Raw genomic sequence first — 14,290 nt, forward strand, 5'->3', positions numbered from 1 at the left:
GGACACAGCCTCCTCGGACCACTCGGAACCGCTGTCTCGGGCTGGGCGCTCCGGGTGTGGATGCTGAGCTGCAGTTTGCGAGGGCAGGTGTGTACGAGGTGCCCACACGGCGCGGGGCAGGGGGAGCCCGGACGGAGCAGAGACAGTGGCTGTAGGTGCTGCAGGCCCGCAAGGCGTTGCCTAGCCCCACGGGGGCGCGGGGTGAGTGCGCCCGACGGAGCGTCCAGAGTTAGACCGCGGTGTCTGAACCATGCGAGCCCCCCCAACCCCTCTCACTCTGAATGTCAGCCCCAGGAAGGGGGGGAGACCCCGAGGAAGTGCTGACCGTGCCCTGCGCCAGCCACGCGTCCTGCAGGGACCTCAGGGCTCAGTCCCTCGTGGAAGGGGCGTCACAGCGGTGCCGAGAGAGAGTGACACGGCCCGGGGCTGGGGGTGGCGGTGGACGTCGGGGCAGACTGGGCTCCGGCGCCTGGGACTCGTTCGTCTTCCTGAGGGGCTGGCCGCTCTGTGCGGGCAGGGTGGGGTCTGCGGTCTGCTGTTGCCCCCGTTCTGGGCATGGCTCAGCTGCGTCTGTTTTGAGCGTGGACTGTGGGCCAGGCTCCGGTGACTCCCCGGAGGAGCGCTGGGTCACCCTTGTGCCTTCTGCAGGGCACCCCCAACCCCTGCCAGGATCCAGGGCTTCCGTCCCACACCCTCTGAGGGGCCCCCACCCGGCCTGGGGCAACGAGTCTGAGCAGGCAGCCTGCGCCCTGGTGGGGCTTCGGTGCTCTTTCCAGCCTGTGAAGGGGGGAAAAGCCTCTTGTTTGGTTTGCGCATGGATTGGCAGAGAAGTGACCTCTTGCGCTGTTTATGGAGTGGCAGTAACTGGGATCGAGGCAGGAGCTGGGCCAGGCTGTGGCAGCGAGTGGGTGGGAGCCGGCTATGCTACCAGCCGGACCCCCTCGGGGCTCATCTGTCTGCTGGATGAGGGGGTCTCCCCCCCCCCCACCCCAGGCTCTGACTCCCTTGGGGACGGTGTGACAGGATCCACTGCCTGGACGCAGAAGGGCAAGTGGCCATGTGGTGTCTGGGCCGGAGGCTCTGTCCCTCGCCCGTCCGTCGGAGGAGAGCAGCCCAGGCGCAGAGAGCCTGTTGCACTTGGTGTGACCCGGACCCCGAGCCGGTTTCACGATGGAATCTTCTCTGCAAACACTGTTGCCCTTGCCCGTGCAGTGGGGTTTGATGGAGAACACCTTGGGAAATGTTGCCTCCCTTTCCCATCAAAGGAAATAAGAGAAACCATCCCGGTAGCTGGTCCTGTCCGTGGTGGAGGGACAGACGCCCAAGACTGTCTTTGCAGATGGCCGTGGGGTCTGTTACAGACCGAGTGTGCCACCCCCTCAGGCAGCTCCGGTGGGACTGTATTTGGAGATGGGGCCTTCATGGAAGTCGTTAAGGCTAAATGAGGCCCTGGGGGTGGGGCCCCAGTCCTGTTTAATCAGAGTCCTTATGAGAAGAGATGAGACCGTCTCTTTCTTTGCCCTGTGAGGACCGCGGGAAGGTGGCTTTCCAAAAGCCAGGAAGAGAGCTCTCACGAGAAACGGAAGCGGCTGGAACCTTGATCCTGGACCTCGCAGCCTCTGGAACTGTGCGAAGGGCCTTGCTGCTCTGGCCCCCACTCTGCAGCGTGTTGCTAGGGCCACCTGAGCAGCCTGAGTGTCCAGACGCTCAGTCACGCTGACACCAGGGGACCGGTGGCTTTGCTCCAGCAAATATGACAGTGATGCCCCCGGGAGGTGGTGGAGAGAACTGAGCTTGAGGATCTTCCGATGGTCCAGGGACTCAGGGAAAAAAAAAGGAGGGACCTGCTCAGGGCCAAGGCAGGTTCCCAAGCCACAGCCGGGAACGGCTTAGGAGCCCAGAGCCCGAGAGTGTGCTCTGGGGCCGGACGCTCCCCCCGGCGAATGGGTCTCGGGAGCCCTAGAGCTCCTCAGTACTTGCCGAGCGCTTTGTGCACTTTAGCTCCGTCATTTTATTCAAGATACTCGGCGTGGTGGATCCTCTGTCTGGCATAGCTGCCACTGTGTGACCATCTCCCGCTCAGCGTGTCCCCTCGTGCTGCAGGTGTTAGCACCAGCGTCGCGGTGTGAAACGACACACCCTTGTTGTTGCACGGCTTCTAGGGCAGGGGTCTGGGCACAGCAGGTCCTTGGCAGGGCTCCATCAGGTGCTGGAGGCTGGGCTGCACCTGGAAGCTTGGCCCGGGAAGGACCCAAGCCCCTGTCTCCAGTGGTTGCTGGGAGATTCAGGGCCTTGCAGGGTGTCACACAAGCGCTTCTGTTTCTTGCTGGCAGTCCCCTAGAGACCACCATCAATTCCTTGCTGATTGTTGGGGGGCTGCCCTCAGGCCACCCTCAGTCCCGTGGGGCCCTCTCCCACGGCCGCGTCCTTCATCAAAGCCAGCAAGAGAGACGGTCTCCTGGAATGTTGGGCAAGATGGAATTCTGTAAAGCACCACGCCAGAGACAGCCCACTTCCTGTGCTGTAGTCTGCTGAGTGTGAGGAGGTCTCAGGCCAGCCCCCACGCAAGGGGACGGGGTTACGCAAGGAGCCTGGGATCATGGAGGCCGCTTTAGAACTTGCCCGGCAGAGTCTGCTCTCTGGCCCCTGGTGACTCACGTCTCTCCCACACATCAGACGTCATCCATCCGAGGTTCCCGAGTCTCATCCCATTACAGCGTCTGCTCAAAGCCCGGGGTCTGTGCGCTAGTTGGGGGGTGGGCGTGGGGCTGTCCCTGGACGGCCGACTCCCCATTTCTGCCCTAGGTGCGTGAGCAGGAGAGCGGGAAGAGATGCCGCAGGGAACAAGGGACCCACAGGTGGCCTCTGGCAGGGGGACAGCCTGGCCCACGACGGTCTGCGTGTCTACACAGCAGGGGTGCCTTAATTTCTGCATGGACTTTCATTCCTGGGTTGGGGGGTGTGGAGACATGTGTCCCAAAATTTAAATCAAGTTCATTCTACATACCAGCGAGCTGTGTGCAGCCCTCGGCACTTCCTGCCTCCCTCCACAGGGACCTCGTGATGAGGCTGGTCCTGGCTTGGCTCCGTCCTGGGCTCAAGGGGAAAGCAGGTCTCGTCCTCCACTGCAGTCCACGATGAGGACCCGGCAGGCCCCGGGCCCCTGAGGGCCTGACCTTGACAGAGGCCAGGACATGCACTTCCTCTCAGAGCTGGGCCTGGTCAGTGAGGGGACAGGAGCAAAAGTCCCAATTCTGACCTGCTGGGGGTCAAAGTTACTCATCTTCCTTGTCTGTCAAATGGGAACAGCGACCCGGCTCCGTCTACCTCACTGGAGGGCGATGAGCGTCGGGTGGGAGGGTGGCGTCCCAAGGCTCATGGGGTGGGAGACACGCACCCACAGGTGGGATCCACGCGCGGCGTTGCCCTGAGTGCCCATGTCCTGCTGGGGGAAGGGGGCGGTGGGATAGCCCCGCTGGACACCGTCCAGCCTCGTCTGTCGAAGCTGAGCCCGCCATGTGCTGTGACCGAGGCTCTTCCCCTCGGGGAACGCACACATGGGCCCCAAAAGATGTGTGCAAACATGTGCGTAGCAGCTCTGCTCCACAACCAGGACCGAGACGTGCCGACGGTCCCTCTTAGGAAAATGGGCAAATAAGGATGGTGTGTTTAGACAAACAACATACAGCAGTGAAAGTAAATGCTCTTTAGCTGTGGAAATACGCAATGGACGCAAACGTAATGTGCAGAAGAGACTGGGGACCAGCAGCAGTCAAGCAGCACGGAGAACGGGCCGCCCGCGCCGAGCCCTGGACCTCGGGCAGAGTGGAGGGGTCGGGGACCCGGGCAGCACGAGGACCACTAATGACCATCCGATGCCTTTCCTGACGCCTTGAGGCATACTGACAGCTCTCCGCCTGCGAGCAGGGCTGCCGTCCCCCACACGCCCGCACGCAGGCGCGTCCCATGCTGTTTCTCTGTCCTCCTTCCGTCGGCGGGCACCACGGGGTCATCGCGGAACCTCGACTCCCTCTCAGCAGGAGGAGGCACGGCTGTTCCTGCTCAGGAGTTCTCCTCCAGGTGGTTACTGGGGCCCCAGGCTCCCCCCGGGGCTCCCCCGAAGCCTGTACAGAGAGAGAGCATGGCGGCACCGCACCTCCCACCACCTTGACCGGGAAGTGCTCCTGGTGCCCCCTCTTCCCTCTCATTGGTGAGAACCGATCACACGGTTCCACCCAGCTGCAAGGGAGGCGGGGAAACGTCCGTGGCGGCGCAGCTGCTCCCATCACCACTCTGCACCACGGAAAGGGAGTCAGGCCCCTGTGGTCAGCTGGCTGCTTCTGCCATGGCTCAGGCCTCCGATTCTTGGCTTGGTAGCACTTCCTTGGGGGGATTTTAACCATTTAGAATCTCATCCACTCTGTGCAGATTTTGTGGTCAAATAACGAGAATCTGGGGACATCTATAGCCCGATTTCAGAGCTTCTGTGACTCATCTTTTATTCCAGGGCTGCATGAAGGGATGGTGGGAAACTCGGCCAAGCACTGGGTTGAACTTTCTGCTAGACTTTGTGGGTCAGCAAACTCTCCCTGACAGCTGCCCCTCCTGCATTTCGAGCTGCATTTTCATTGGGATCACAGAAGCAGAAGGCGGGTGCTTGGACAGAGGCATTTTTCTGGCTGAAGCTGGAGGAACGGCTCTAAGGGGATGACGATTCTTTGCATTGTTACCAAGCCAAACTTGAGTCTGCTCGCCTGCTGTGCAGCAAAGCCAGTCTGTGACATCAGGCCGTGCTGAAGCGCAGTGCAGCATTTATTGCAGGGTGCTGAGCACGGAGAACGGGCTGCTCGTGCTCAAAGACTGGAACTCCCTGAAGACTTTCAAGGAAAGGTTCTTAAAGACAAAATGAGGGAGAGGATCGTGGGGTGCGTGCTCAGCTTGTGCACGCTTCTCTGACTGGTTGGTGGGGAGGTTACAGGATGATGTGTCAGGAATCTCAGTCATCAACCTTCTGGTTCCAGCTGGTCTGGGGTCTATGTGCCAGTGGTCAGCACGCAGTTAACGTCTTCCACCTGGTCGGGGTTTGAGTATCTGCAAAACAGCTCAGCATGAAAACTTCGGGGAGGACTCTCCAAAGTCAGCTCGGACGTGGGTACTTCCAGCATCAAGGAGATGCAGGCAGCAGGGACCCGAGGATCAATGTCCGGCTCCTTCTTGTCAGAGTTTTGGGCTTCCTGCGCCGATGTCCTGGAGGACAGTCCTCTGCTCTGGTCCAGGGCCCTCTCTTTCATGGGGATGGTCCTTAGAGACCAGTTCTGGGGTCAGTGGCCTGTGTTCAAATCCTGACTCCACTGTGTGGGCTCCTGGGCAGGCCAGCGACCCTTCAGAACCTCCCGGCTATAAAATTGGGGTGAGGATGGGGCCTGGCTTGTTGGGCTGTTGGGGGAATCCATGAAATAGTGGATGGAGAGCACTCTGCCTGGGACCTGGCTGGAGGGACCGCGGGGATCCTGTTTCCGTGCTTCTGCGCGCACCACGCTGCCCCCGCCTGGCCTGTGTGCACCTGGGGGTGGAGCTCTTCAACCACGTCTGTGGAGAGCTCCCTGGAGGAAGCTTCCAGCAGAGCGCTGGTGTCCCCTTGCCTCGGCCAGTGAACTGCAGGATGTATGTGCTCCCAGGAGGGGCGTTGCTCGCCGGGGGCCCCGCCGTCCTTCCCACCTTCCTTTCCCACTTGTGTGCTTGTCGTCCTGGGCCTGTGTTCTCTCCATGGGTAAAGAAGGGGCTTCATTATAACCTGAGCCCCAAACAGGGTCCTTCTGTGGCCAGAAATGCGGTCCCTGGGAGAGTGATCATGGGGGCCGTCATGAATGGGACCGGGGCCTGGCGTACAGTAGGTGCATAATAAAGCCATCCACAAACATCGAGCGCCTGAGATGTGCCAGGTGCGGTGTGTGTGTCTGTTGACTCCGCAACAGAAGAGTGTTTTTATCCCCCCAATTTAAAAAAATTTTTTATTGAAGTATAGTTGATTTACAATGTCAGTTTCAGGTGCGCGGCAGAGGGTTCAGTCATACGGACACATGCGTGTGGACATTTTCTTTTGATTCTTTTCCATTATAGGTTATTGCAAGATACTGAATATAGTTCCCTGTGCCGTCCAGTAGGTCCTCCTTGTTTATCCATTTTATCCACAGTAACACATGCCTATTAACCTCCCCCTGTTTATGGACGAGGCTCTGGGGTGAGTGACTTGCTGTGGGCCACGGAGGGGCTGAGTGGGGAGCTGTGATCTGAAGCCTGTCTGGCTCCGGGGACGCCCCCTGAGCTGCTTCGGCGCCCTGACCTCCTTCGTGGTGACGACCTGGCTCCCCCCGACCGCCTGCACCCCCTCCCCGCCCCCTGCTGCAGCTCAGCGAGCGCGCGGCGGAGCTTGCCGGGCAGTGGAGCTGGAGCACAAGCCGCCGCTGACTTGTGTAAAGTTCCGTCCACGTCCTCGGGTGTCACGGACGGTTTTGGAGAGGATGGGATGTGGATCTTCTCAAAGGCTGGTCGAGGTGCCCCTGTCAGGCCACGTCTGAAGTCGCAAGTCAGCCCACCAGAAGGAGGACCACGTCCAGCCCTCCAGCTGAGGCCTGTGCCGCCAGTGAGCCCAGATGTGCCTCTGCAGGCTTTCAGCACGAGCGTTAGGAATCTGTCCGTGTGTTTCAGAACAGCCGGCTCACGCCCGCCCAGCATCTGATCCACATGGAGGATTGCCGAGTTCACCGCCCTCCGCCCCCGCCCTTGAGCCTTACTGGTTTGCGTGTTCTCTAAACGGACAGTTAGGATTAAAGTGAGTTCCAGTGTTTTGTGCAATCCTTGAAGATAAGGAGTCCAGTTGGGGTTTGGAGCAGAATTCTTTGTGCTGCCAAAGCATTCCTGAGAGTCCAGAGTCACAGCGCAGCCGGGATGCCCGCGTGCGCTGCTTGCTGTAACCGGTAGGGGTTGGCGGGGGGCGGGGCGCCAGCTCGGAGGGCATTTCATTCATGCATTCATTCATCCCCTAGCAGGCAGTTGCTGAGTTCCTGGTCTGGGCTGGTACCTTGCCCGGTGCTGAGAACACAATGGCAAGAAAGAAAGAAAAACAAAAAACCAAAAAACCAGCCTGCCCTGCGCCAAAGGAGCTAGCCCTGTAGGAGAGGAGAGATTTAGCCAAGGGACCGAGAACTGAGTATAATTCCCCAAGTGGGAGGTGCAGAAAGGGCAGGTTCCAGGGTTCTCTGGAGGTGAGCGAGACAAAGGGGTGGAGGATAACGGGGAGGAGGTGAGGCAGGGTGCTGAGAACGGGCAGATAGCCAGGCTGGAGTGAGGTCCTGGAACTAACCCCTTCCGTTTCTGAACGGTCCCGGTGTCTGGGAAGGAGAGGGGAGCATGGAAAGTCCCTATCCCTGCTGAGCGACAGGCAGTGTTTCAGCATTTTATGCCCTGTCTCAGTGTCCCCGTGCCCCTGTTGCGTGGCCGCCCTCTGGAGCAATGGGAGGACATGAATGGGAGCAGAGTGCGGGGTAGGGCCGGAACCAGGCAGCATCTGGTTGGGTCCCCGACTGCAGGGGAGGACAGGTGGTGGAGGACGGGCAGAGGACGCACCACCAGGCCCCAGGGTCCCCCTGTCCTCTGGGCGGGAGACGGTGCTGGATGCTGGGCCTGGTGGGTCCGGAGCCGAAGGTGACGTCTCCGCTGTTTAGAAGGAAGGGGCCGGTGCCCAGTGCCTGGCTGGCTCTGGGTTTGCCTGGAAAGTTCAGTTTGAAGCCTCTTCTCGGGGGCAGGTGGGGGACGGTCCCTTCACCGTGTGGTTAATTCCAGGCCGGGAGCCCAGGGCCGGCTGTGATTTTCCTTCTCCTTCTCAGGCACAACGGACGTCTTCCCACCCAGGACGGCCTCGGGGGCCTGAGTGTGCCGTAGGCTGGCTTCCCACCCAGGCAGACCCCAAGACAGAGATCTGGATGCAAGTAGTTTACTCCGGAGGTGCTCCTGGGAGTCCCTGCGAGGCCGTGGGGAAGTTAGACGGGGGAGGGGGACCAACAGAACGTGTCCTAATGAGCGGAGCCTCCGAGCTGTCCCTCTGAGGGTGGCGGGGACACTGGGGACTTCTGACCCCTTGTTCTTCGAGGGTTGTTCTGGGGATTTCAGTCCCGTGTGTTCATGGACCGAGCAACCCCTCAGCAGAGAAGCCTCCCGGCTAAGAACTGTGGGCAGCAGGGGTCATGGTGCGCTGCCCACATGACCCGGGGCAGGCTGAGGGCGTGTGCGCAGGCGTTCGCCTTGTTCAGACCCCTTGAGCCTCTCCACCAGCCCTTCCTGTCCTGTCTTTGACGCTTCAGTATGGTGGCTCTCAGCACCCCCCAAAACCCCGCCTCAATTCAGGAGAGTCAGTGGGATGAGCTGGAATGCCTTCTGGTGCATCCTCGCGACGTCCTGCTTGCCTGGCCCTGCCTGCCTGCCCCCCCACCCCTGCACCCACGCTTCTGCGGGCCTGGGCTGCTCGCCGTGCAGAGACCGCAGCCTTCCCGCGCCAGGCAGGGGAGTCCTGGCTTCCGTTGCCCCTGAGTGCTGTGGCGGTCCATCGACTCTTATCCCCAGGGTGGTGGCCCACAGAGGGCGCCCAGAACGACCCTCCTGCCCTATGACACGGCTGCACCCCCAGCCCCTCGTGGGGAGGGCGGGGAGGAAGAATGAGGCACCCCCTTCTTTGCTTTTGGCTCAGCTGCCCTGAGGGAACCAAGAGTAGGAGGTTCACGGAGACCCTTGTGAACCTCCCTGGAGGAAGGGTATCATCCCTGGGGACCCGGGCCTCTCGTGCTACAGACTGAAGCTGTGAGGACGGAAGCCGGATTCCCAGGGCTGGGCTGGGGGTGGGCGTGGGAGGGCCTCTGCGGTGGGAAGGGCTGTGCCCGCGCGCCTTGGGTCCCAGGTCCGAGCCTTCTACTTCCTGGGCTCAGGCGCTCACTGAACGGTGGCCGCTGGTTCAAAGCGTTTATGGCGACTTGAAGCACAAGGGCTCAAAATATATACGGAACCTTTCCCTTTTCTCTTTAATGTATTTCTAGCGAGATGAAATTTGCATAACATACAATTAACCACCTTAAAGCGAACAGCTCAGTGGCGTTTAGCGCATTCACGATGTCGCGCGGCCAGCCCTCTAGCTAGCTCGAAAACGTGTTTATCGCCCCACGCCCATGAAATAACCACGCCCGCTCCTCTGCCCCAGTTTCCCGGCAGCCGCCAGTCCGCTGCCCGTCCCCTTGGATTTGCTCTTTGTGGCCGGCCTTCCCTCTCCATGGGATCGCACGATGGGGACCGCTCCTGCCTGGCTGCTTTCCCGCGTAGGTTTCTGAGGTCTGTCCCCAGCGCGACGTGCACCAGGACGCCGCCCCCTGCAGTGGCTGAGCGCTGCTCCGCAGAGAGGACAGACCACGTCTGTTTACCGGTTCCTGCTGGTGGACTTTCGGGCTGTCTCTACCTGCTGGCTGTTACACGGAAGGACAGCGTCCTCCTCCACAGAGGCCACCGTCCATTCGAGCCAGGAGGTAGGACGCCACGGAGCTTTCTCGCGTCCCATCAGGCCGCCAGTGCTGGGTGACGAGGTGGGAGGCAGGGCCAGCGGGCCCGGGGGTCGTGGTCCCGCTGCCGCTGCCTCGCCGTAGCGCGGCCCCGCTGGCCAGAGGCACGTCCCGCCGGTCCCGTGCTGTGGAGCGAGGCGCCCGCGGGCCCGTGGCGCGTGCAGCCGGCGGAGGCCGTGTGGCCGGGGACGGCGAGCCCCCGCCTGGGTCGCGGAGCAATGCAGAAGGCGAGTGGCCCCCGGGGCGGAAGGTCTGATGGGGCCTGACAGCCCTGCCTTGTCCGAGGGAGGCCGTTCGGAGGCATGGAGGCACGGCGCCCTCCCGGGGTCTCTGTGCCTGAAGGCTGCACGCTCGCCTCGGCCGGGTCCCTCCCACCCAGCCCGCTGCTCTGCCGCCAGCCTGGCTCTGCACTCTGGGGCCGGCCGAGCCGCTCCGGGGGCACCCGTCCTCCCGCGGGGCTCGCACCCGTCCCCCCGGACCACCGCCGCCGCCGGAGGAGGCCGCACAGGGGCGCCCCCCGCCAGGCCGCTGGCTCTCCGGCCGCCCGCCCTGCCCCGAGGCGTCGCGCGCCCAGACCTCCTGCCCGGCCCCACACGGGAGTCTGACGGCAGGGGTCCTACCGAAGGCCGTCTTCCGGGGCCGCCCCGAGTGAGGGCGGGCCACGGACCCAGGGGCTGGGTCGGGGACGGCACGCGTCGGGAAGCCACGGACTGCGCGCAGCCAGCGTGGAGGGCCGAGGGGTCGGGACCAGCCTAACCGCTCCCGCGGTTTGTCAGTGACTGCAGGGTGTAAATCCGCAACTGTTTTTTATTGTTTGGTAATGCTTTAAAAACTTTGCAGTAGCCCATGCGGCAGCGAAGAAACGTGAAGACAGGGCCTCGCAAAGCCTCGACGAGAAGGGAGCGGCCAACGTGCGTGAGGCCGGCGCCGCTGCGCGGCAATGGCGCCAGGACGAGGGCGGGTGGGCGTGGGCGCCAGGACGAGGGCGGGTGGGCGTGGCCACCCGGCCCGCCCGCTTCGGGGGCGGGGCTGTGGGCGTGGCCAGCCGGCCCGCCCGCTTCGTGGGGCGGGAGACAACGGCACCCGCGTGGCCGCAAGGGCTGCGCTGACACCCGCCCGGTGGAGCCCGTGATTTTTTTTGGAGTGAGCGTCTGTTCTTGGAAATTCACTTTATTCGTCCCCGGTCCCGGTTGCGCGCGTCACCAGCGCACTGTCCCGCCGCTGAGAGCGCCTGTTTAGATCCGCATCATCAGTTGGTTCGAGCAGGAAACCAGTTAAATTAATTCCCAAACCATTTTTATTTATTTTTTTAACCCAGTAGATGGAACAGAGGGAACGCCTGGAAGTTCATTGGAACAAATGAGAAACGTCTGATGTGCTGTCAACAGGGCTGCACGTGCAGGGAAAACCAAACAAGCCCCTCACACTGAATTTTGTTTGTTCTGAAGGTGATAAGAGGCTGAATTTTGGAGGATCGCAGCCCTGTGATTAAAAAAATACAGCATTTTGCCGAAATTAAGGAATTAATAATAATGATTATTAATAATGAATAATAATCATTCATTATTACTGGGAACGGGCTGCGGCGCGCGCAGGACCCCTAACCGCACTGAAGCCACGCCGTGTGCAGCCGATGGAAACAGACGGCGCAGGCACCCGAATGCCCGAGCGCCCGCGTGTGCGCAGGGGCGGCGCACGCACGGCGCGCCGAGGAGGAGCCGCGCGACGAAGGGGCGAGCCGGTCAGCGCTGCGGCGCGCGCTCGCTCTGCCTGCCGCCTGCCGCTGGGCTTCAGGCGTGTTTGCGCCATCGAAGAATCACCTGGGAGTCTCCTGCGTTTTATTTAAATTCACTTGGACGGCTTTAAGTGCTCGATTTGACAAACGGAGCCAGAGCCCCCGAGCTTTCGAATCTTCTAAGAATCGTCATGATTGAAAACAAAGTCCCCACGTGGAGGGCACTGCCGTTTATCCCCGTGGAAGCCAAAGGGGAGACAGACAGACTTCACTCCAGGCCTCAGACAGTGCACGAGATCTAATTTCAAGTCGTGTAATTGTGCTTTGGAAAAATTGTACTTGTGGGAATAACGTTTTGATGGTGCTTGTAGGTTTAATGGGTAAATTTATATCCTGAAGCTAAACGGAACAAAATTGAGACAGCCATTCGAACGAGTCAAATGTAGCGACAACCCATTTGAACTTTGTGTTACAAACGTATCTGTGGGAGAAAGGCACCCCGAACAGAGGTGCGAACACAGCACCTGAGAGAACACTTGGGCTGAAATATGGTCACATTTAAGTACAACAAAAAAGAACAAATAAACAACAAAAAACACCAAACAAATAAACCCAAGATTGTGAATTTCCTTCACCCAGCAGAAATCGCCTTAAACGTACGTGCTATCTCAGCCTTTATGAAGAATGTATTTTCTCAAATAAAAATACCCTGGTCTGAGGGGGAAGGCAGAGCTCAGTGGTAGAGCGCATGCCTCGCACGCACAAGGTCCTGGGTTCAATCCCCAGCTCCTCCACTAAAGTAAATAAACAAATGAAAACCCAATTATTCTCTCCCTCCCCAAAAAGAATTAAAAATAAATTGAAAATTGAAAAAAAGTTACCATGGTTTACAGAGAAAGGTCTAGTCAGGGCTTCAAGAAATTCAAATTAATTCACATAAATTTGAATGATTTACCAGCAGTTTCATGAAAACCAGGAAAAAAATAAAACCAAATTGAAATAAACACCAGGGGCAAGATTTACAGATCTGCTCAGCCAAGGGGGTCCTGTAGCAGACACAGATTTTATTTCACTTCAATGTACTCAGATATGTTTTCCTAATTTTAGAGAGCATTTTATTTTTGGAAATAGTTTTTGAACAGAGCTACCATTGCAATACAAAGCCTGGCAGGTGAAGGTGCGTGGCCTGCCTGTGTGGCCTTGGTTACTGTCAGCGTCCCGTGCAGCCGCATCTGTATTTATAATCTCCGCGTTTATGATTTGCATTTATTTATAATCCTGGGTGCCACGTGCCCAGACCAATATCTCCACCCTGTGGGTGTCCAATACTTGTCGCTGGTGTTTAATTTGGTCTTTAGCAATTTTTTTTGTCAAGAAATTGCTGGCAAATCACTCAGGTTTATGTGAATTAATTTGAAATTCTCAAGGCCCTCACTAGCCCCTTCCCTGTCGATGGTTGTGTCTTTATTTGAGAAACAGCCTCTCGATGGACACAGAGCTGCCCTGGGGCGGGCTGAGTCCCCGTGCCGCCCTGGCTGGGGCGGTGGAGACAGATGGTGTGGCCTTTGCCTCCCTTTGCATCGGCTAGGGGCACCGCTCCTCACGCCCCGTCTCTGGACTGAGGCCCCTTCAGGTCACACTGGCTGCTCACCATGTCCCTGCAGCCGGGACCCGCTGGCCTCCAGACATCTTTGACCAGTGAATGAATGAATGAATGAATGAATGAATGAATGAACGAAGGACCAGGGAGGGAGGTCACCCTCCAGCCTCTGGCTGCCTCTTGCCCGGGACCATCTCTCTCCCCCTGACTCGGCCCCCCCCCCCCGCCTCCCTGGGACGCTCTGAGGCCTCGCAGGCCAGGGCGCAGGTCTCACCACCATGGGGCTCATTCCACCTGTTTGTGAGTCGGCCTGTCGGCCGTGCCCTCAGAGAAGGGCCTTCCCCCCCACCCCGCCCATCACCCCTGCAGCCCCGCTCCCACTCTTGGGACCCCTTGGCAGATCCCGTGGGCTGTGCGCAGGCTTCTTGGGTACTTAAAAGTCTTGTCCAACTGAAATCAAAACCTCCTCTTCTGCCTTCGGCCCTCCTCTCCCCTAGCCAAGGCATGGCCGGGGTGGGGAGTGCAACCCTATAGCTCCTCGGTGAAGAAGAGGCCCCTGTCTGTGCCCAGCCCTCCCAGTGCCCGCCTGCCTGCCTGCCCAGCTGCCCGCCTGCCCACCTGCCCAGCTGCCCGCCTGCCCGCCTGCCCACCAGCCTCTGGCTTCTCCAGCTGCAGGAGAGGAGGGTGGATTAGGGGACGGCCAGGGGCTCCTCCATCTGGCTGGTCCCCCCCGCCACCCCCCCAGGAAGACAGATCTGTGGTGGGGGCATGGAGGGTACCGTGCTCCTGAGGTGCAAATCCCATCACACCCCCCAGGCTGTCTGCAGGGGTGCAGTGGGGTCACAGACCCTGCACACCCCAGGGGGGGCACCACTGGCCTCTCCTTTCTGGGGTCTGCCCCTTCCTCCTGTCAGGCCGGGGAGTAGGCTTGGGCCCCTTCCTCTCTGCCCAGACACAAGGGAGATGGCGGCTGGCCGGCCTGAGATTGTGGGGAACAGGGGCTGGTTGCTTCGCTCCAGCTTCATGACCTGCTCTGAGCTTCTGGTGACATGAGTTTCTGGCTTCAGCCCAGAGGGTTTCCTGGAGGGGCCTCAGGGTGGGCAGGGGATGCAGGGAGAGGCTGGTCCACCTTCCCCTGCCTCGTATCTGGGAGCCGGGGAGGTCTGCACTCCCAGGCGTGGGGCTGGTGGCCCAGACCTTGTGAGGATGGGCAGGGAGTGTGGTCAGTGGGTGTGGCTGTAGGGCCTGGACCCAGCCTGGCTCTTTCCTGCCTCTCAGACCCTGGAGCTCACTCAGGCTCCAACTGCTGCTGCAGATGCCAGGGCCTGAGCTGGGGAGGCCATCTCGGAGCCGGGG

General features: G+C 60.1%; 1 long non-coding RNA gene across 1 annotated transcript; it reads left to right on the forward strand.

Annotated features, from left to right (window-relative positions):
* The first annotated feature begins 1,462 nt into the window (after positions 1–1,462).
* LOC141577522 (uncharacterized) lies at positions 1,463–13,124 on the forward strand. The gene is made up of 3 exons (XR_012506639.1): positions 1,463–6,977; positions 7,887–9,566; positions 10,440–13,124. It is a non-coding gene; the product is annotated as an uncharacterized LOC141577522 (long non-coding RNA).
* The last annotated feature ends 1,166 nt before the right edge of the window (positions 13,125–14,290 follow it).

The sequence above is a fragment of the Camelus bactrianus genome, chromosome 4 (assembly GCF_048773025.1).
Source record: "Camelus bactrianus isolate YW-2024 breed Bactrian camel chromosome 4, ASM4877302v1, whole genome shotgun sequence".
NCBI classification, from domain to species: Eukaryota; Metazoa; Chordata; class Mammalia; order Artiodactyla; family Camelidae; genus Camelus; species Camelus bactrianus.